This window comes from Nerophis ophidion, linkage group LG09 (genome assembly GCF_033978795.1).
Source record: "Nerophis ophidion isolate RoL-2023_Sa linkage group LG09, RoL_Noph_v1.0, whole genome shotgun sequence".
In the NCBI taxonomy this organism is placed as follows: domain Eukaryota; kingdom Metazoa; phylum Chordata; class Actinopteri; order Syngnathiformes; family Syngnathidae; genus Nerophis; species Nerophis ophidion.
In genome coordinates, this window is record NC_084619.1 from 639,872 (window position 1) to 661,526 (window position 21,655).

The 21,655-nt window shown below is 44.5% G+C and overlaps 1 protein-coding gene across 1 annotated transcript in view; it reads right to left on the reverse strand.

Annotated features, from left to right (window-relative positions):
- LOC133559759 (slit homolog 1 protein-like) overlaps positions 1-21,655 on the reverse strand; it is an 83,469-nt gene that overhangs the window by 27,216 nt on the left and 34,598 nt on the right. The gene's annotated exons all lie outside the window — the stretch shown is intronic.

Genomic DNA, 21,655 nt, shown 5'->3' on the forward strand with positions numbered 1-21,655 from the left:
TATCCAAACTTTTCAATTTAGGAACTCTGGTCAAGAACCAGTTATGTTCCTAAATTGAGGTTCCTGTGACGCTTGGCTGGCATCGTGGTGTGGTTGTTGTTCTCTCGTGGAGGCAGTTTGAGTAGGACACAGCGTGAAGGTAAGAATGAGGATTTATTTACTATCAATCAATCAATCAATCAATGATTATTTATATAGCCCTAAATCCCTAGTGTCTCAAAGGGCTGCACAAACCACAACACAAACCACTACGACATCCTCGGTAGAGCCCACATAAGGGCAAGGAAAACTCACACCCAGTAGGACGTCGGTGACAATGTTGACTATGAGAAACCTTGGAGAGGACTGCATATGTTGCCCCCCCCCCCCAGGGGAACCGAAAGCAATGGATGTCGAGCGGGTCTAACATGATACTGTGAAAGTTCAATCTATAAAAACGAGCTAAGAACCAAGACACTTGCACGAAGGCACTACAAACAAAACCAACAGAAAGTGCTAGCAAGAGCTAGGGACAAACAACAGAATAGCGTGGAAGCTAATGTACACAAAAGTAATTACCACAATGCGGGCAGAGCAAATGACAATCCGAGACCGAATGGCAAACAAAGGCGTGGCGCGGTTGGGAGAGTGGCCGTGGCCAGCAACCTGAGGGTTCCTGGTTCAATCCCCACCTTCTACCAACCTCGTCACGTCTGTTGTGTCCTTGAGCAAGACACTTCACCCTTGCTCTTGATGGTTCGTGGTTAGGGCCTTGCATGGCAGCTCCCGCCATCAGTGTGTGAATGGGTGGATGTGGAAATAGTGTCAAAGCGCTTTGAGTACCTTGAAGGTAGAAAAAGCGCTATACAAGTATAACCCATTTACCATTTTACCATAAATAAGGAGAGAATCACAGAGCAGGTGCGTGAGAAAAACAAACGGCAGGTGACACAAATACGTAACTATGGCAACGGGAAAAAAAAAAAAAAAGGAAGTGCCACCAGGAACTAAGGAAATCGAATACTAACCAGATGTGATACAAAACAGAACAAAAACCAGAATATGCCATGATTCGAGTGGCGGATCGTGGAAGTTCCACTGCACTTTTTACCTTACACCAGACACTAGTTGAATATTGTAGCGTAAAATCGCCCACAAACGTGTCATTATTCCACACTGCGAGGTGTGGATCAATACCAGATTTTCTGTGTCACCTCGGATTTGACTGCTTTGGTTTCCCCCTGCCGTCACCAAGCTGTCATCGATGTTATGCATAGTCGGGGAAGATATTTCTAGCTTTATCCATGACTAACCACTAATCTACGTGTGCTTGTCCTGCCACACTGGACAGTGAAGTGAATTATATTTATATAGCGCTTTTTCTCTAGCGACTCAAAGCGCTTTACATAGTGAAACACCAATATCGAAGTTACATTTTTAAACCAGTGTGGGTGGCACTGGGAGCAGGTGGGTAAAGGTGACTAGGATGGCGGAAGCGGGGATCGAACCTGGAACCCTCAAGTTGCTGGCACGGCCACCGTACCAACCGAGCTATACCGGCAGGAGATACAACCACCTCTCGCTACCTGGTGAGGAGCGTTGAAAGGTGGAGGAAACGGAGATCATTCGAAAGCTGCGGATTACTGACGATGGTTGCAACCACAAGCTCTTAAAAACGAGGGGAACATTTCCACACAATTTAATCATTCAATTAAGGACATTTCTGATTCACCGCATGCCTCTGAGGCCCACGTTGCTATGTTTATGGCACAGAATGTTTTGTGAAACATAAACCACCAAAATGTCAATGTCTCATGGTCTGCACCCCCCACCCCCCAGTGTGTCCGTCCTCCACATATGCGGCGCTATAGCGGCAATTGACATTCTTGGGATGGCAGTGATTCCAGACCACAGATTCCTGCGGTGGCCGTGCTCCGGCGGTCTGTTTCAGTCTGCCTGTCCCCATGTGTCTGTGAATTTGCCGCAATGTGACGGCGCTGCGGTTCCTTCGCCCTCACATGGCGGCGGCGCTCTGCGGGGCCAAAGTGGCTTTAGTGCTTTTTCTTGGCAACCAGTTTGTGTCATTGAGTTTTTCTGCACATAGTCTTCCAGAAACACAACTTCATGACGGTGTTTGTTAGAGATGTCCGATGATATTATCGGCCGATAAATGCTTCAAAGTGTAATATCGGAAAGTATCGGTATCGGTTTCAAAAAGTTTATTCAGGTGTACTGGAGAGGAGGCTACCTCGGAGTCAGGAGGAACAGTGTGGTTTTCGTCCTGGTCGTGGAACTGTGGACCAGCTCTATACTCTCGGCAGGGTTCTTGAGGGTGCATGGGAGTTTGCCCAACCAGTCTACATGTGCTTTGTGGACTTGGAGAAGGCATTCGACCGTGTCCCTCGGGAAGTCCTGTGGGGAGTGCTCAGAGAGTATGGGGTACCGGACTTTCTTCCTGTACGATCAGTGCCAGAGCTTGGTCCGCATTGCCGGCAGTAAGTCGAACACATTTCCAGTGAGGGTTGGACTCCGCCAAGGCTGTCCTTTGTCACCGATTCTGTTCATAACTTTTATGGACAGAATTTCTAGGCGCAGTCAAGGCGTTGAGGGGTTCCGGTTTGGTGACCGCAGGATTAGGTCTCTGCTTTTTGCAGATGATGTGGTCCTGATGGCTTCATCTGACCGGGATCTTCAGCTCTCGCTGGATCGGTTCGCAGCCGAGTGTGAAGCGACCGGAATGAGAATCAGCACCTCCAAGTCCGAGTCAATGGTTCTCGCCCGGAAAAGGGTTGGGGAGGAGACCCTGCCCCAAGTGGAGGAGTTCAAGTACCTAGGAGTCTTGTTCACAAATGGGGGAAGAATGGATCGTGAGATCGACAGGCGGATCGGTGCGGCGTATTCAGTAATGCGGACGTTGTACCGATCCGTTGTGGTGAAGAAGGAGCTGAGCCGGAAGGCAAAGCTCTCAATTTACCGGTCGATCTAGGTTCCCATCCTCACCTATGGTCATGAGCTTTGGGTCATGACCGAAAGGATAAGATCACGGGTACAAGCGGCCGAAATGAGTTTGGGTCTCTCCCTTAGAGATAGGGTGAGAAGCTCTGCCATCCGGGAGGACCTCAAAGTAAATCCGCTGCTCCTTCACATCGAGAGGAGCCAGATGAGGTGGTTCGGGCATCTGGTCAGGATGCCACCCGAACGCCTCCCTAGGGAGGTGTTTAGGGCACGTCCAACCGGTAGGAGGCCACGGGGAAGACCCAGGACACGCTGGGAAGACTATGTCTCCCGGCTGGCCTGGGAACGCCTCGGGATCCCCCGGGAAGAGCTAGACGAAGTGGCTGGGGAGAGGGAAGTCTGGGTTTCCCTGCTTAGGCTGTTGCCCCCGCGACCCGACCTCGGATAAGCGGAAGAAGATGGATGGATGGATGGGTTTCAAAAAGTAAAATAATTACATTTAACGCCGCTGTACAGAGAGGTACATATCCGGTAAAACACGGACCAAGGGAAAAGTACAGAACAGTTGCGTCTCCCAGTCAGCAGCCTTTCCCCGATCCCCTCTCCCACACACATCACAGGAGTTGACGACTGCAGCATAAGAGGTTTACTGGCGACGTTTGATGACCTCATCAAACCTCCGCGAGCATAGCATAACAACAACAAGAATATGAAACATGTTTTCAGTTATTTCACCAATTTTTTCTTAAGTACATAACTCCACGTGTGTTCAGTCATAGTTTTGATGCCTTCAGGGACAATCTACAATGTAAATAGTCATGAAATTGAAGAAAACACAAATTTCACCACACTTAGTGTGCGTGTGACAATCATTGGTACTTTAACTAACTTTAACTATGGACAACAAAAAAGAAAACACGTAGTGTGACGTGAAAAGCACAAATCTATGGCAAGAAGTGAGCAATCAGGTATCAAGGGTGCGTAGAGGGTGATGTCGCCAGGCTGACTGCCTGGCAACTACAGGCTTAAATAGGTGCAGTGATGACAGGCGCGTGAGACGTGTACACAAAACACGGTGAAAACTGACGGGTTGGCATGGTGACGAAACAAACAAGAATGCCCAATGAATCCAAAATAGCACAGAACATGACCACAAAACATGACACTGTAACAATGGCGCACATTAAATATTCACACTTGTGCAGTGTGAGGCGTACTAATGACAATAATGGCTGTGTGTAGGCACAGTGACTACTCTAAAGCAAATCATTTCTATAGTAGGCTCCCTTGCTAAAGGTATAGCGTGTGAACTAGAGGTGCGCGGATAGGCAATTATATCATCCGCAACCGCATCACCAAAGTCGTCATCCACCCGCCATCCACCCGAACCAACATTTTATCAGATCCGCAACCGCCCGCCACCCGCCCGTTGAATTACATCAGAGGTCGGCCACCTTTACCACTCACAGAGCTATTTAAACCCATATCACAGAGTAATGAAGACAACGTTCTAGTGAACATCCAATGGCGTCCATCCAGATGTCAAGAATAAGGGTGTGCTGTGAAGCCATTGCCTTTGGCACCTTCAACAACATGTACAAACTGATTGTCAATCCAGTAACATGTTGTTTGTAGCTTCAGCAATCACATGTACACAACTGCAAGGCATACTGGGTGATACAGAGTACACTGATGGTTGTGATATAAACAATTTTAACACTCTTACTAATATGCACCACGCTGTGAAGCCACACCAAACAGGAATGACAAACACATTTCGGGAGAACATCCTCACAGTAACACAACATAAACGCAACACAACAAATACCCAGAATCCTTTGCATCCGTGACACAACCTGAATATATTTTACACCCCCGTGACCCCTACCCCGCCAACCTTACCGACGCACGGGGGTGGCGTGGTTTTGCTGCTAGCAGGGTGTATTAAATAGTCAGGAATTGTCATGGATGCAAAGGATTCTGGGTACTTGTTGTGTTGCGTTTATGTTGTGTTACTGTGAGGATGTTCTCCCGAAATGTGTTTGTCATTCTTGTTTGGTGTGGCTTCACAGCGTGGCGCATATTACTAACAGTGTTAAAATTGTTTATATCACAACCATTAGTGTACTCTGTGTCACCCAGTATGCCTTTCAATCTTGTACGTGTGATTGCGGAAGCTGCACACAACATGATGCTGGACTGACAAGCAGATCGTACATGTTATAGAGGGCAACAAAGCCAATGGCTTCATAGCACGCCCTCATACTTATTAAATGGGTGACTGCCGACAGTCATTGTAGAGCAGGGGTGCCCACACTTTTTCTGCAGGCGAGCTACTTTTCAATTGACCAACTCGAGGGGATCTACCTCATTTATATATATCATTTATATTTATTTATTTATGAAAGAGACATTTTTGTAAACAAGTTAAATGTGTTTAATGATAATACAAGCATGTGTAACACATATAGATGTCTTTCTTTCACGAAGACAAGAATATAAGTTGGTGTATTACCTGATTCTGATGACTTGCATTGATTGGAATCAGACAGTAATGATGATAACGCCCACATTTTCAAATGGAGGAGAAAAAAAGTGGTCCTTTCTGTACAATACCACATGAAAGTGGTTGGTTTTTGGCATCTAATTCATCCAGCTTCCATACACTTTACAAGAAAAACATTGGCGGCAAATTCCGTAGCTTGCTTGATTGACATTCACGGCACCCGAGGGTCTTGTGAGATGACGCTGGCTGCTGCCAGTTCATTATTATGAAAAAATGACAGAGAGGAAGGCGAGAAACACTTTTTATTTCAAAAGACTTTCGCGCCGTCCCTTCCGTCAAAACTCTAAAGGCCGACTGCACATTTCCTATCTTCACAATAAAAGCCCCGCTTCATGCTGCCTGCGCTAACAAAATAAGAGTCTCGGAAAACTGGCGTGCACAAGTGATGTGCACGCCAGCTTTCTGAGGGATCGCTTGTGCACGCCAGTTTTCCGAGACTCTGTATTTAGTTAGCGCAGGCAGCATGAAGCAGGGCTTTTATTGTGAAGATAGGAAATGTGCAGTCGGCCTTTAGAGTTTTGACGGAAGGTACGGCGCGAGAGTCTGTTGAAATAAAAAGTGTTTCTCGCCTTCCTCTCGGTCATATTTTAATAATAATGATCTTGCAGCAGCCAGCGTCATCTCACAAGACCGTGAATGTCATTTAAGTGACATCTTGGTGAAGATTGATGATCACTCATTTTTAGGTCTATTTTTTTTAAAAGCCTGGCTGGAGATCGACTGACACACCCCCCGCGGTCGACTGGTAGCTCGCGATCGACGTAATGGGCACCCCTGCTCTAGAGAATAATAGCGTCTCCTATTGTTTTCTTCGCTTTGTGACACGGGTCCTAAACGGCTCTTTGAACGGTAAAGGATACCGATCCCAGAACCATGTATATCAAATATTTCCGATTGGTTAAACCGCCACCCGCCCGAATCTAATTAAAATCTATTTTTTCGTCATCCGCGGACTCCGCGGATGAGACCGCAAACCGCGCATCTCTACTGTGAACCTTAAAGACATTCAGACGTTAAATTGTCACTCCTGACCGATCGATACGTGCAAGCGACTAAATCCTGGCCAATCAACGACGAAGCGTCTCCGTCTGTTCGCTGAAAAAGAAACAATCCCTCAATCAATGCTTCCCCTCCAATTAATCAGACTGATCGCTTGCGTGCGTGTCCGCCTGTGAGCCCGAGTCAGCACAATCAATGATCTTGATCCTTGTCATTAGAGTCCGAGCATGGCTTTCATTAAAGAGGGAAACAGGTTTTGTTTTTTTTAAGAAAAAAAATGCATGCATGAGTTTGGAAGAGAATGAATGGCAGACTTTGGCGTTAGCTGGAGCGAGCTGGACCTGGCCTCACCAGAGGACTGTACACAAACCAGCTCACATCTCATAAACACCAGTGTTCATTAGGGGAGAGCAGGGCAAGGAGGGTTTTATTTTTAACACATAATAATTGTGTGTGTGTGTGTGTGTGTGTGTGTGTGTGTGTGTGTGTGTGTGCGTGTGTGTGCCTCGTTAACGAGGCGTCCGGCCAGCCTTGATGCCCCGCTGTAATTGAAACTGATTTTATAACGAGCAATTCCTGACAGAATGTAGTATGAATGTAAGAATAGTTTGAATTTTGGAATGCTTCGAATGTTTGAATTTCCAGGAAAACCGGAATTTGGTTTGGAACTTAGAAAAATGTCCAATTCATTTCAATGGGAATTTCATGGAAATGTGGGAGTTTTGGGAGAAGAGGGAATATTTTTTTTAAATGCTAAAAAAAAATATGTGAATGTTTTGAAGCAGTGGTTCTCAACCTTTTTTCAATGATGTATACTCTTTGATTTTTTTTTTCTTAAGTAAGAAGACCAAAACGCTAATTGTAGCGTTAGCCACTAATTGTAGCATTAGCCGCTAATTGTAGCATTAGCCGCTAATTGTGGCGTTAGCAGCTAATTGTAACGTCAGCCACTAATTGTAGCATTAGCCACTAATTGTAGCGTTAGCCGCTGATTGTAGCATTAGCCGCTAATTGTAGCGTTTGCAACTAATTGTAACGTTAGCCACTAATTGTAGCATTAGTCGTTAATTGTAGCGTTATCCGCTAATTGTAGCGTTAGCCACTAATTGTAGCGTTAGCCGCTGATTGTAGCATTAGCCGCTAATTGTAGCGTTTGCAACTAATTGTAACGTTAGCCACTAATTGTAGCATTAGTCGTTAATTGTAGCGTTATCCGCTAATTGTAGCGTTAGCCACTAATTGTAGCGTTAGCCGCTAATTGTAGCATTAGCCGCTAATTGTAGCGTTTGCAACTAATTGTAACGTTAGCCACTAATTGTAGCATTAGTCGTTAATTGTAGCGTTAGCCGCTGATTGTAGCATTAGCCGCTAATTGTAGCGTTTGCAACTAATTGTAGCATTAGCCGCTAATTGTAGTATTAGTCATTAATTGTAGCGTTATCCGCTAATTGTAGCGTTAGCCACTAATTGTAGCATTAGTCGTTAATTGTAGCGTTAGCCGCTAATTGTAGCATTAGCCGCTAATTGTAACGTTTGCAACTAATTGTAACGTTAGCCACTAATTGTAGCATTAGTCGTTAATTGTAGCGTTAGCCGCTAATTGTAGCATTAGCCGCTAATTGTAGCGTTTGCAACTAATTGTAACGTTAGCCACTAATTGTAGCATTAGTCGTTAATTGTAGCATTAGCCGCTAATTGTAGCGTTAGCCACTAATTGTAGTGTTAGCCGCTAATTGTAGCATTAGCTGCTAATTGTAGCGTTTGCAACTAATTGTAACGTTAGCCACTAATTGTAGCATTAGTCGTTAATTGTAGCGTTATCCGCTAATTGTAGCGTTAGCTACTAATTGTAGTGTTAGCTGCTAATTGCAGCGTTATTTGCGGCGTAGCTTGGTTGGTAGAGCGGCCGTGCCAGCAACTTGAGGGTTGTAGGTTCGATTCCCGCTTCCGCCATCCTAGTCACTGCCGTTGTGTCCTTGGGCAAGACACTTTACCCACCTGCTCCCAGTGCCACCCACACTGGTTTAAATGGAACTTAGATATTGGGTTTCACTATGTAAAGCGCTTTGAGTCACTAGAGAAAAGTGCTATATAAATATAATTCACTTCACTTAAGTACCTAATCAGAGCAAAGCATTTGAGGTCCTCTCCAAGGTTTGTCATAGTCAGCATTGTCACTGGCGTCCCACTGGATGTGAATTCTCCCTGCCCACTGGGTGTGAGTTTTGTCCACCTGTCTCTGGTGGACAAAATGCCCGCTCACCTGCTTCCCGAGCACTAATCAGAGGCAGCATTTAAGCTCGTCTTTGCCAGTCAGTCGCCTTGTGCTGACTTGTTTCATGCCTCGCCATAGTTTTGTGCTTCATGCCATGCCAAGTAAGTGTTGTTTGATTTATGTTCTTAGTCTGTTTATGCATTAGCTTTGTTCTTTAGCCCAAGTTGTGCCTCCGCTGTGAGCGATTTTTGTTTGTATAGTTTTTTTAGTCAAAATTAAATCATATTTTTACCTAAATGCCATGTCCCGAGTAGTCCGTCTGCCTTCTGGGGAGAACGACCCGCCTCCCATCGTGACATAAAATACTTCTTACCATTAATGTGACTTCTTGAACAGGTGCGGTAGAAAAATGGATGGATGGATATAAATGCATGAGAATGTTTTATATTTTGCACATTATTTTTTAGCACTGTGATTACCAGCGAAATTATTCATAATCATCGCATTAAGCAATGTCAGCTAAGATTTGCCCGAGAGCCAGATGCAGTCATCAAAAGAGCCGGATCTGGCTCTTGAGCCATAGGTTCTCTACCCCTGTGATACGCCATTGCTATTTTTAGTATTATTATTATATATAAATAGACTCCCTTTTTAGACCAGTTGATCTGCCGCTTCTTTTCTTTTTCTCCTATGTCCCACTCCCCCTTGTGGAGGGGGTCCGGTCCGATCCGGTGGCCATGTACTGCTTGCCTGTGTATCGGCTGGGGACATCTCTGCGCTGCTGATCCGCCTCCGCTTGGGATGGTTTCCTGCTGGCTCCGCTGTGAACGGGACTCTCGCTGCTGTGTCGGATCCGCTTTGGACTGGACTCTCGCGACTGTGTTGGATCCATTGTGGATTGAACTTTCACAGTATCATGTTAGACCCGCTCGACATCCATTGCTTTCCTCCTCTCCAAGGTTCTCATAGTCATCATTGTCACCGACGTCCCACTGGGTGTGAGTTTTCCTTGCCCTTATGTGGGCCTACCGAGGATGTGGTAGTGGTTTGTGCAGCCCTTTGAGACATTAGTGATTTAGGGCTATATAAGTAAACATTGATTGATTGATTGATATTATTTGAAACTGGATTTTGCATGTCACTATAAAGTTATTTAATTCTTGCTTGTTCAATATTCAATGCAAAACTTGTTTGGGTCCCTATTAAAAGGTTAATTTGTTCAAATTTGGCCCGCGGCTTTGTTCAGTTTAAAATTTTGGCCCACTCTGTATTTGAGTTTGACACCCCTGGTCTAAAACAATCAAAAAACAGAAAAGGACCTAAAAAAAACAAAATAAGAAGAAGCAGATCACAACACGAATCGTTAAGCAGAATCAAAAGTGGAATGGGAGCCTGAAAAATCTTATCAATTCCCTTCCCTAGCTGGGAAGGATGGGAGGAACGTGAATGACCTAAGAGAGTTTTTTCCCCCCGTGGTCTTGTAAAAGATGAATCAGATTTTATTGGCGGTGCCTTGCTTTAGTACCAATTAGATGTGAAGGGCAGGGAGACCTTTTAAAGTCTTTATCAGTGATGTAAGGAAATCTACTCTTCTGGAAGCCTCGTGCACGCCAAATACGACTCCGGCTTATTAGTGATTCCTAGAGCCCAAAAAAAGTCTGCGGGCTATAGAGCGTTTTCCGTTCGGGCTCCAGTACTCTGGAATGCCCTCCCGGTAACAGTTCGAGATGCTACCTCAGTAGAAGCATTTAAGTCTCACCTTAAAACTCATCTGTATACTCTAGCCTTTAAATAGACCTCCTTTTTAGACCAGTTGATCTGCCGCTTCTTTTCTTTCTCCTATGTCCCCCCCCTCCCTTGTGGTCTGGTCCGATGACCATGGATGAAGTACTGGCTGTCCAGAGTCCAGACCCAGGATGGACCGCTCGTCGGGACCCAGGATGGACCGCTCGCCTGTATCGGTTGGGGACGTCTCTACGCTGCTGATCCGCTTGAGATGGTTTCCTGTGGACGGGACTCTCGCTGCTGTCTTGGATCCGCTTGAACTGAACTCTCGCGGCTGTGTTGGAGCCACTATGGATTGAACTTTCACAGTATCATGTTAGACCCGCTCGACATCCATTGCTTTCGGTCCCCTAGAGAGGGGGGGGTTTGCCCACATCTGAGGTCCTCTCCAAGGTTTCTCATCGTCAGCATTGTCACTGGCGTCCCACTGGATGTGAATTCTCCCTGCCCACTGGGTGTGAGTTTTCCTTGCCCTTTTGCGGGTTCTTCCAAGGATGTTGTAGTCGTAATGATTTGTGCAGTCCTTTGAGACATTTGTGATTTGGGGCTATATAAATAAACATTGATTGAAAGCCAGCCTTATCTACCCTCCATTACTGCAGCCTGCTCAAAGATGGCGACTCTTCCCGCAACAACGCCAAGACTTTGCGAGAGTGAACGTTAGCGTCCAAATTAGGAAATCCAGCGCACCAGCAGACTGGAAATGGGTCAGGGTTGTTGGGGGAGAACGTGGTCCTCCATGCTTGCTGGGTATTTATAAACAGACCCCATTGGGAGGAAGAGACCTAGAAACTTGCTACGTCGCCCTCGCGGATGCAAAGCGACTTCCCCCCCTCTCTTCATAAATCACTGCCTTTCATGAGGATTCCAGCCAGCGGGGGGCTTCACCACCCCTCCGTGAAACAGAAAGCAAAATCACCGCCTTGAAAAGTTCGATTCCCAGGACTTAACGAAGGCCTGATAGCACGCAGGCTGCAAAACAGTTCATGTCCAGACCAGGCCTGGGCAATTATTTTGACTCGGGGGGCCAAGTTTAGAGAAAAAAATGTGTCTGGGGGGGGCAGGTATATCTATCTATGTATGTATGTGAATTTGTGTGAATTATATTTATATAGCGCTTTTCTCTAGTGACTCTAAGCGCTTTACATAGTGAAACCCAATATCTAAGTTCCATTTAAACCAGTGTGGGTGGCACTGGGAGCAGGTGGGTAAAGTGTCTTGCCCAAGGACACAACGGCAGTGACTAGGATGGGGGAAGCGGGAATCGAACCTGCAACCCTCAAGTTGCTCGCACGGCCACTCTACCAACCGAGCTATACCGCTGTATATACAGTACAGGCCAAACGTTTGGACACACCTTCTCATTTCAATGCGTTTTCCTTCTGTTCATGACTATTTACATTGTAGATTGTCACTGAAGGCATCAAAACTATGACACCTGTGAAGTGGAAATCATTTCAGGTGACTACCTCTTGAAGATCATCGAGAGAATGCCAAGAGTGTCCAAAGAAGTAATCAGAGCAAAGGGTGGATATTTTGAAGAAGTTAGAATATGAAACATGTTTTCAGTTATTTCCTATGTTTGTTAAGTACATAACTCTATATGTGTTCATTCATAGTTTTGATGCCTTCAGTTACCATCTACAATGTAAATAAATAGTCATGAAAATAATAATAAGAACGCATTGAATGAGGAGAAGGTTTGTCCAAACTTTTGGCCAGTACTATATGTGTAAAGATATATACATACATATATATATATATATATATGTATATATATATATATGAAGAGTTCATACGCAAAAACCGATAAACGCCATTTTGATAAAGTTTAGCCCAGCCTCGGCAATATATAGTCCGCCACTTCTATTGTGGTATACCAAAATCAATTTGTTTGCAAATGCGGACAAATGCCGCTTTTAACGTCATTTAGTTCAGCGATTTATTGCAAAGGCCGATAAGCGCCATGGATCATCTACCACAAAAGCCGATATATCCGTTTGCCCAACCAGCGCTGCAGTACGGGATCACGTGACAAACAAAATGGCGGCGCGCACGGACTCACTCAGTGTTGTTATCCACGCATGAATAATTTGGAAGCTTCTCCTGTGAACACTGTTAAGCCAGCGAAAAAAACTGACGTGTTGAAGTTATTATTTGATGTTGGCGCTAGCACGCGTGTCCGTGAGTTTTACACCGCTGCGTTAAACGATGTTGTCGAGCATGGAGCTAATGTCGATAGCGATGATGAGTGAGCTGTTATCTGCACAGGAGTGTTTTTGATAGGCAAACCAGGTTGAGCATTTGTGCTTGTTTTATTAATAAAACATTGGCTTAATTGCAACACTGTTTTTTTTGTTTTTTCATTTTGTGCTGAAAAGCACAAGGTAAATATGTGAGGTCACAGTTCCAAAAAAGCATGTCCAGTTAGCAAGTACGAAAAAACAATGTTCGCAGGGACAGATAGATTTATACGTACCAAGGGATCGAAACTGTTAAATAATGAAGTAAATAAATGTGAACAGTTGTTACGTTGAAATGTGGCTTTCGATAAATTTAACGTTCTGTTTTTCTCTCTATCTTTATCTTGAATATTATGCGAAATAACGACCGCAAAGAAAACGATTTTGGAGATATCTGTTTTTGCGACATATCATAATTTGGATATGTCTGCTTTTGACGTAAAACCACATCAAACACTCTTACTTGAAAGCCATTCATTACATGAGCATTTCTTAAAAGTTTAGGCTTTCATGACTTGCTTATGTTGATATTAAATAAACCATTGTATGCTTGTATATGTACCGGCAACACCAGCAGGCAGAAAATCGTTAATATACAGAATCGGTCAAAATGGATTTATCTGCTTTTGCATATGAACTCTTCATATATATATATATATATATATATATATATATATATATATATATATATATATATATATATATATATATATATTCTCATAGTCAGCATTGTCACTGGCGTCCCACTGGATGTGAATTCTCCCTGCCCACTGGGTGTGAGTTTTCCTTGCCCTTTTGTGGGTTCTTCCGAGGATGTTGTAGTCGTAATGATTTGTGCAGTCCTTTGAGACATTTGTGATTTGGGGCTATATAAATAAACATTGATTGATTGATTGATTGATTTTTAGTTTACTAAATTACAATTTTAAATTTCCCGCGGAGTTTCTTGTTGAAAACGTCGCGGAATGATGACGTGGAATGATGACGCATATGATGACGCATGCTTGTGACGTTATTGGTTGAAGCGGAGATTTCAGCCCAGCACCACTTACGGCTAAAAGTCGTCTCTTTTCATCGCATAATTACACATTAATTTAGACATCTGTGTTGCTGAATCTTTTGCAATTTGTTCAATTAATAATGGAGACGTCAAAGAAGAATGCTGTTGGTGGAAAGCGGTGGATTGCAGCTGCCTTTAGCAACCGAAACACAGCCGGTGTTTCTTTGTTTGTTGTGCAGCTTTAACACAGAGCGGTCAAGCGAACATGTTTCTCTACGTCAACCAACAAGTTTTTCGATGGGAAAATTGTGATATTAAGTCGGCTCTTACCGGAGACTTCAGTGGATTATGGGACCTCATCCTGTACCTGTCAAAAAGGCAGCTGTGTTCTTGGCTCCTCGGCTTCTCTCAGAGACACTGGCGTTCACCGCAGCCATCCGTCTTTCAGGTATGACGGAATAATCTCACTAAAATACTATTGACACAATAAGCAGATAAGGGATTTTCCAGAATTATCCTCTAAAATGTGTCTAATTATGTCTGAAACGCACCCACTGCCGTCGCTTTTTATTTGTTTATTATTTTTATTTTTTGTTTAGTGCCTCACTCTAACTTTCCTCATCCACGAATCTTTCATCCTCGCTCAAATTAATGGAGAAATCGTCGCTTTCTCGGTCCGGATAGCTCTTGCTGCTGGAGGCTCACATTATAAACAATGTTCAGATGTGAGGAGCCCTACAACCCGTGATGTCACACGCACATCGTCTGCTACTTCCGGTAAAGGCAAGGCTTTTTTTTATTAGCGACCAAAAGTTGCGAACTTTATCGTCGATGTTCTCTACTAAATCCTTTCAGCAAAAATATGGCGATATCGCGAAATGATCAAGTATGACACATAGAACGGACCTGCTATCCCCGTTTAAATAAGAAAATCTCATTTCAGTAGGCCTTTAAGTCCTTAATTTGTTCATGTCTGGTCCAGACCGATGTTGCAGAAGTGATAAACAATCAAAGAGTTTCCGTGCACTTCACAGCCACCTGAGCTGAGAAGAGTCTCCACCTTAGCGGAGAGACGATTACTGTAAAACCATGCATATCTTGACGGAAGGTGATGCGTGGTGGAAAAAAAAGAGCGGGCTAAAAACAACATGCGTATACACTCTCGCGGCTGTGTTGGAGCCACTATGGATTGAACTTTCACAGTATCATGTTAGACCCGCTCGACATCCATTGCTTTCGGTCCCCTAGAGGGGGGGGGGGGGGTTGCCCACATCTGAGGTCCTCTCCAAGGTTTCTCATAGTCAGCATTGTCACTGGCGTCCCACTGGATGTGAATTCTCCCTGTCCACTGGGTGTGAGTTTTCCTTGCCCTTTTGTGGGTTCTTCCGAGGATGTTGTAGTCGTAATGATTTGTGCAGTCCTTTGAGACATTTGTGATTTGGGGCTATATAAATAAACATTGATTGATTGATTGATTTTTAGTTTACTAAATTACAATTTTAAATTTCCCGCAGAGTTTCTTGTTGAAAACGTGTGGAATGATGACGCATATGATGACGCATGCTTGTGACGTTATTGGTTGAAGCGGAGATTTCAGCCCAGCACCACTTACGGCTAAAAGTCGTCTCTTTTCATCGCATAATTACACATTAATTTAGACATCTGTGTTTCTGAATCTTTTGCAATTTGTTCAATTAATAATGGAGACGTCAAAGAAGAATGCTGTTGGTGGAAAGCGGTGGATTGCAGCTGCCTTTAGCAACCGAAACACAGCCGGTGTTTCTTTGTTTGTTGTGCAGCTTTAACACAGAGCGGTCAAGCGAACATGTTTCTCTATGTCAACCAACAAGTTTTTCGATGGGAAAATTGTGATATTAAGTCGGCTCTTACCGGAGACTTCAGTGGATTATGGGACCTCATCCTGTACCTGTCAAAAAGGCAGCTGTGTTCTTGGCTCCTCGGCTTCTCTCAGAGACACTGGCGTTCACCGCAGCCATCCGTCTTTCAGGTATGACGGAATAATCTCACTAAAATACTATTGAAACAATAAGCAGATAAGGGATTTTCCAGAATTATCCTCTAAAATGTGTCTAATTATATCTGAAACGCACCCACTGCCGTCGCGTTTTATTTGTTTATTTTTTTTTTTTTTGTTTAGTGCCTCACTCTAACTTTCCTCATCCACGAATCTTTCATCCTCGCTCAAATTGATGGGGAAATCGTCGCTTTCTTGGTCCGGATAGCTCTTGCTGCTGGAGGCTCACATTATAAACAATGTGAGGATGTGAGGAGCCCTACAACCCGTGATGTCACGCGCACATCGTCTGCTACTTCCGGTAGGCTTTTTTTTATTAGCGACCAAAAGTCGCGAACTTTATCGTCGATGTTCTCTACTAAATCCTTTCGGCAAAAATATGGCGATATCGCAAAATGATCAAGTATGACACATAGAACGGACCTGCTATCCCCGTTTAAATAAGAACATCTCATTTCAGTAGGCCTTTAAGGGGGCCCAGTCTGGAGTGGGAAAAAAAACTCCAGAGCAAAAGCACATATACATATTACAACATACAAGTCCTTAATTTGTCCAGACCGATGTTGCAGAAGCGATAAACACGCAAAGAGTTTCCGTGCACTTCACAGCCACCTGAGCTGAGAAGAGTCTCCACCTTAGCGGAGAGACGACTCCTGTAAAACCATGCATATCTTGTGGTGGAAAAAAAAGAGCGGGCTAAAAACAACACGCGTACATAACAGATGCATGTTTAAATCAGTTCAATCATGCAGGAGCCGGCGTGCATATGGGAGCACGTACACATCTTTAATGTGCACAACACATGCTACAGTATGCTTGGCTGCACAGTAAAGCTGTGCTGCGCTGGAATCCATCACTTTCTCTCCGCCGCTGACATGCTCAAATAGCAGCCGGCCCATAGATTCATGTAAACACTGCACATGATTCATTGAATAGTCTTTATTTATGTCATAGTCTTGTTTGTCTCGTGTCTCTGTTGAGACTGTGGTACAGACTGCCACTGTCATGTGCAACCAGCCCGAAACAGGAGGCAGTGACTGTGACCATGACCTTTTTTTTTTTTTTTTTAAAATGGTGATTTTGGTTTGCTGGAGTTTGGGCACAACAAATTGTTAGTGCTGGAAATGTGCTCTTAAAAAAGCATGTTTAGCTTGGGTTGGACTTTGTGCTACGTGTCACGCTGTCACAAAACAGTGCTCAGTGTTGCTTATTAGTCTGACTTACAGTACATGCCAGTAGAGTGGGAAAAAAAAAACAATATTGAAGCTATTATCATAGATATTTGATTTATAAAATCAAAAGACTCACAATGTTTGCGAATAAATAGACAGAAGCAAAATAGTATTAATCTCATTTTCAGAGATAATGAGGAAACCAGTAGGAACCAAAGTGTCAGGTTTGTTGTGTTAGTTTTTCCTCCGTGTATCCAATCCACTTTATTTATATAGCACATTTAAACAACAATAACGTTTCCAAAGTGCTGCACAGCCATGTTAAAAACAATTGTAAAAATAAATAAATAAATAAATAAATAAACAAATAAAATAAATGTAAATGTATAAATGTATGTCTGTGTTTCCTGTCAGCGCTTTTATTTTGGTCATTTCCTGCTTGTTTCTCTGAGTGCTGTGTCCCCTCAGCTGCGGCACATTGGCACCAGGCCACACCTGGTGTCAATCAGCCAGTTACTATCTAAAGATGCCTTCCCTTCCAGTCAGTGCTGTATTATTGTCATTACGACTTGTACAGTTTGTACCTGTATCCTATAGCTGTTGGCAGCGTGCTGTGTCCCCTCAGCTGCGGCATATTGGCACCAGGCCACACCTGGTGTCAATCAGCCAGTTACTATCTAAAGATGCCTTCCCTTCCAGTCAGTGCTGGATTATTGTCATTACGACTTGTACAGTTTGTACCTGTATCCTATAGCTGTTGGCAGCGTGCTGTGTCCCCTCAGCTGCGGCATATTGGCACCAGGCCACACCTGGTGTCAATCAGCCAGTTACTATCTAAAGATGCCTGCCCTTCCAGTCAGTGCTGTATTATTGTCATTACGACTTGTACAGTTTGTACCTGTATCCTATAGCTGTTGGCAGCGTGCTGTCATTTCGTCCAAGTTCCTGTTTCCTCTCTCCTAGTTCCTGGTTTGTGTTTTTTCATTTTTAAAGAAGACCCACGGGGAAGACCCAGGACACGTTGGGAAGACTATGTCTCTCGGCTGGCCTGGGAACGCCTCGGGATCCCCCGGGAAGAGCTAGACGAAGTGGCTGGAGAGAGGGGAGTCTGGGCTTCCCTGCTTAGGCTGCTGCCCCCGCGACCCGACCTCGGATAAGCGGAAGATGATGGATGGATGGATGGCATTTTTTAAGATTAAATCATGTTTTCCTGCTCAATGCCTGCCGTCATCTCTGCTGCTTGGGGTTCGTCACAAACTCAACCTGACACAAAGATCCCTTCCCCCTCAACAACAATGCATTTCAATTTTGTTTCAATTCTTCTTATTTTATTACGGAGTCCCAACTTAGGTATTTTATACTGAGCACCCAGGACAGAGATGCATACACATCTTTTTCATATCGTAGACTTTGTTTAATCTGCAGATCAGCTCCGATTTGCGACCTGTGTGAGATGTTTTCATGTCAGTGTGAACAACGCAATCCATCCGGCCCAGGAATTTCTTATATGTGGGAATGAACCGGATTCATACCGTATTTTCTGTCAGGCTGGCCCCCGGCAGTTTGTTTGTGTTCTAGTTGTTTCCTGTGTGTGTATTATTTTGTTGGTTTCCTGTCTTTCTCCCTGAGCGCTGTTTCCCCTCAGCTGCGGCGGATTGGCACCTGGCCACACCTGGTGTCAATCAGCCCACTCCTATTTGAACCTGTTTTGTCCTGCAGTCGAGTGCTGGATTATTGTCTTGTATTATCGCTCCTGTCGTGTCGTACCGAGTCGTGTCTTTGCAGCGTAGCGGTAAGCTATATTTGTTAGATGTTTGTAGCTTACTGTTTTTTGTTCCCTGCTTCCTGTTTGTTTTCATATTATAAGTAGGACTTCTGTTTTCCTGCTCGCTCCCCGCTAGCTTCCACGGTAGGCCCCTTTTTGTTTTTGCTAGCTTCCATGCTAAGTTCCTTTTGTTTTCTAGCTCCCATGCTAGCTCTCTTAGTTGGTTATCCGCCTCGTGCGCGCTTTTTGTTGTACCCATTTTGTTTGTTCTTGTTTTAGTATTTATATTAAATCATGTTTTCTCATTCAATGCCTGCCTCCTTCTCTGCATCTTGGTGTTCGTCACCAACAAACTCTGACAGAATAATCCAGCCAAATTTGAACCCAGCAGAGTTGTCTATGGCGGAGAGACTTAATTTAGCGTTAAAACTAATGGCTAATTTAAAGAAGAGTGCGGACGCTTTTCAAGACCTTTCCCACCCACCCCTGTTGAGTGTGGGCCTATCTAGGGATGTCTGGGATCCGTCCCTTGGGGGGGGTGGGGGGGGTGCTTCCTTCCCTTCTCAGTCTAGGAATAGCTGTGCAGCTAAGACACAGCTACTCTTCACACAAGTGGATCTACAACAGATGCCACCACATTTACGTCAGGGGTGTCAAACTCAAATACAGAGTGGGCCAAAACTTAAAACCGAACAAAGCAGCGGGCCGAGGTTGAACAAATTAACCTTTTAATAGGGACCCAAACAAGTTTTGCATTGAATCTTGAACAAGCAAAGCTTACAGTATATACATTTCTAGTGACATGCAAAATCGAGTTTCAAATAATAATAATAATAAAAAAATATCAATGGCATATCAAATACATTTTAAATAAAAATGGAATGCCTCTTTTCAGCGGCGGGGTTGAGGTGGACGGGTTTTGGTGATAGCGGGGGGTGTAAATTGTAGCGTCCTGGAAGAGTTAGTGCTGCAAGGGTTTGTGGGTATTTGTTCTGTTGTGTTTATGTTGTGTTACAGTGCGGATGTTCTCCCAAAATGTGTCATTCTTGTTCGGTGTGGGTTCACAGTGTGGCGCATATTTGCAACAGTGTTAAAGTTGTTTATACGGCCACCCTCAGTGTGACCTGTATGGCTGTTGACCAAGTATGCCTTGCATTCATTTGTGTGTGTGTGTATAAGCCGCATATATTATGCTGTTTGTATGGAAGAAAAGTGGACGTGGCGACAGGTTGTAGAGAACGCCAAAGGCAGTGCCTTTAAGGCCCACCCCCAATATTGTTGCCCGGGATGAAATTCGGGAGGGACACAGAACTTCGGGAGTCTCCTGGGAAAATCGGGAGGGTTGGCAAGTAAGAGTATTAGCGGTGAATGCGGTGTTAGAGCAGCGGGCCAGCTCTAATGTTAATTTGATATTGCCTCAAGGGCCAAGTGATGACACCAATGATTTACGTCATGGGTGTCAAACTCTGGCCCCCGTGTAATTTAATTTGGCCCTTGAGGCAATATCAGATTAACATTAGAGTTGGCCCGCCGGTATTATACAGCGTCGGTGCCGCTGTAACACCACATTCGCCGCTAATACTCATACTTGCAAACCCTCACGATTTTCCGGGACTCCCAAATTTCAGTGCCCCTCCCGAAAATCTCCCAAGGCAACCATTCTTCCGAATTTATCCCGATTTCCACTCGGACGACAATATTGTGGGCGTGCCTTAACGGCACTGCCTTTAGCGTCCTCTACAACCTGTCGTCACATCCGCTTTTCCTACATAGAAATAGCGTGCCAACCCAGTCACATAATATATGCGGCTTTTACACACAAAAGTGAATGCAAGCATACTTGTTCAACAGCCATACAGGTCACACTGAGGGTGGTCGTATAAACAACTTAAGGGACGGCGTGGTGCAGTGGGAGAGTAGCCGCCCTGGTTCAATCCCCACCTCGTCACGTCTGTTGTGTCCTGAGCAAGACACTTCACCCTTGCTCCTGATGGGTGCTGGTTAGCGCCTTGCATGGCAGCTCCCTCCATCAGTGTGTGAATGTGTGTGTGAATGGGTACATGTGGAAGTATTGTCAAAGCGCTTTGAGTACCTTGAAGGTAGAAAAGCGCTATACAAGTACAACCCATTTATCATTTAAACACTGTTACAAATATGCGCCACACTTTGAACCCACACCAAACAAGAATAACAAACACATTTCGGGAGAACATCCGCACCGTAACACAACAGAACAAATACCCAGGATCCCTTGCAGCACTAACTCTCCCGGGACACTACAATATACCCCCCCGCCCGCCCTCCCCAAGCAATAATTAACATTTTACTCATTCACTTTCTCTTGCTACTTCAAGGCTTGAATGTTGGATTCATTCATTATTGTTCTTTTATTTGCAAATGTATTATTAGCGGGCTTCACGGTGGCAGAGGGGTTAGTGCGTCTGCCTCACAATACGAAGTTCCTGCAGTCCTGGGTTCAAATCCAGGCTCGGGATCTTTCTGTGTGGAGTTTGCATGTTCTCCCCGTGAGTGCGTGGGTTCCCTCCGGGTACTCCGGCTTCCTCCCACTTCCAAAGACATGCACCTGGGGATAGGTTGATTGGCAACACTAAATTGGCCCTAGTGTGTGAATGTTGTCTGTCTATCTGTGTTGGCCCTGCGATGAGGTGGCGACTTGTCCAGGGTGTACCCCGCCTTCCGCCCGATTGTAGCTGAGATAGGCGCCAGCGCCCCCCGTGACCCCGAAAGGGAATAAGCGGTAGAAAATGGATGGATGGATGCCATTGATATTTTTTTGTTATTATTATTATTATTTAAAAACTCGATTTTACATGTCACTATGAAGTTATATAAGCCTTGCTTGTTCAATATTCAATGCAAAACTTGTTTGGGTCCCTATTAAAAGGTTAATTTTGGCCCAATCTGTATTTGAGTTTGTCAC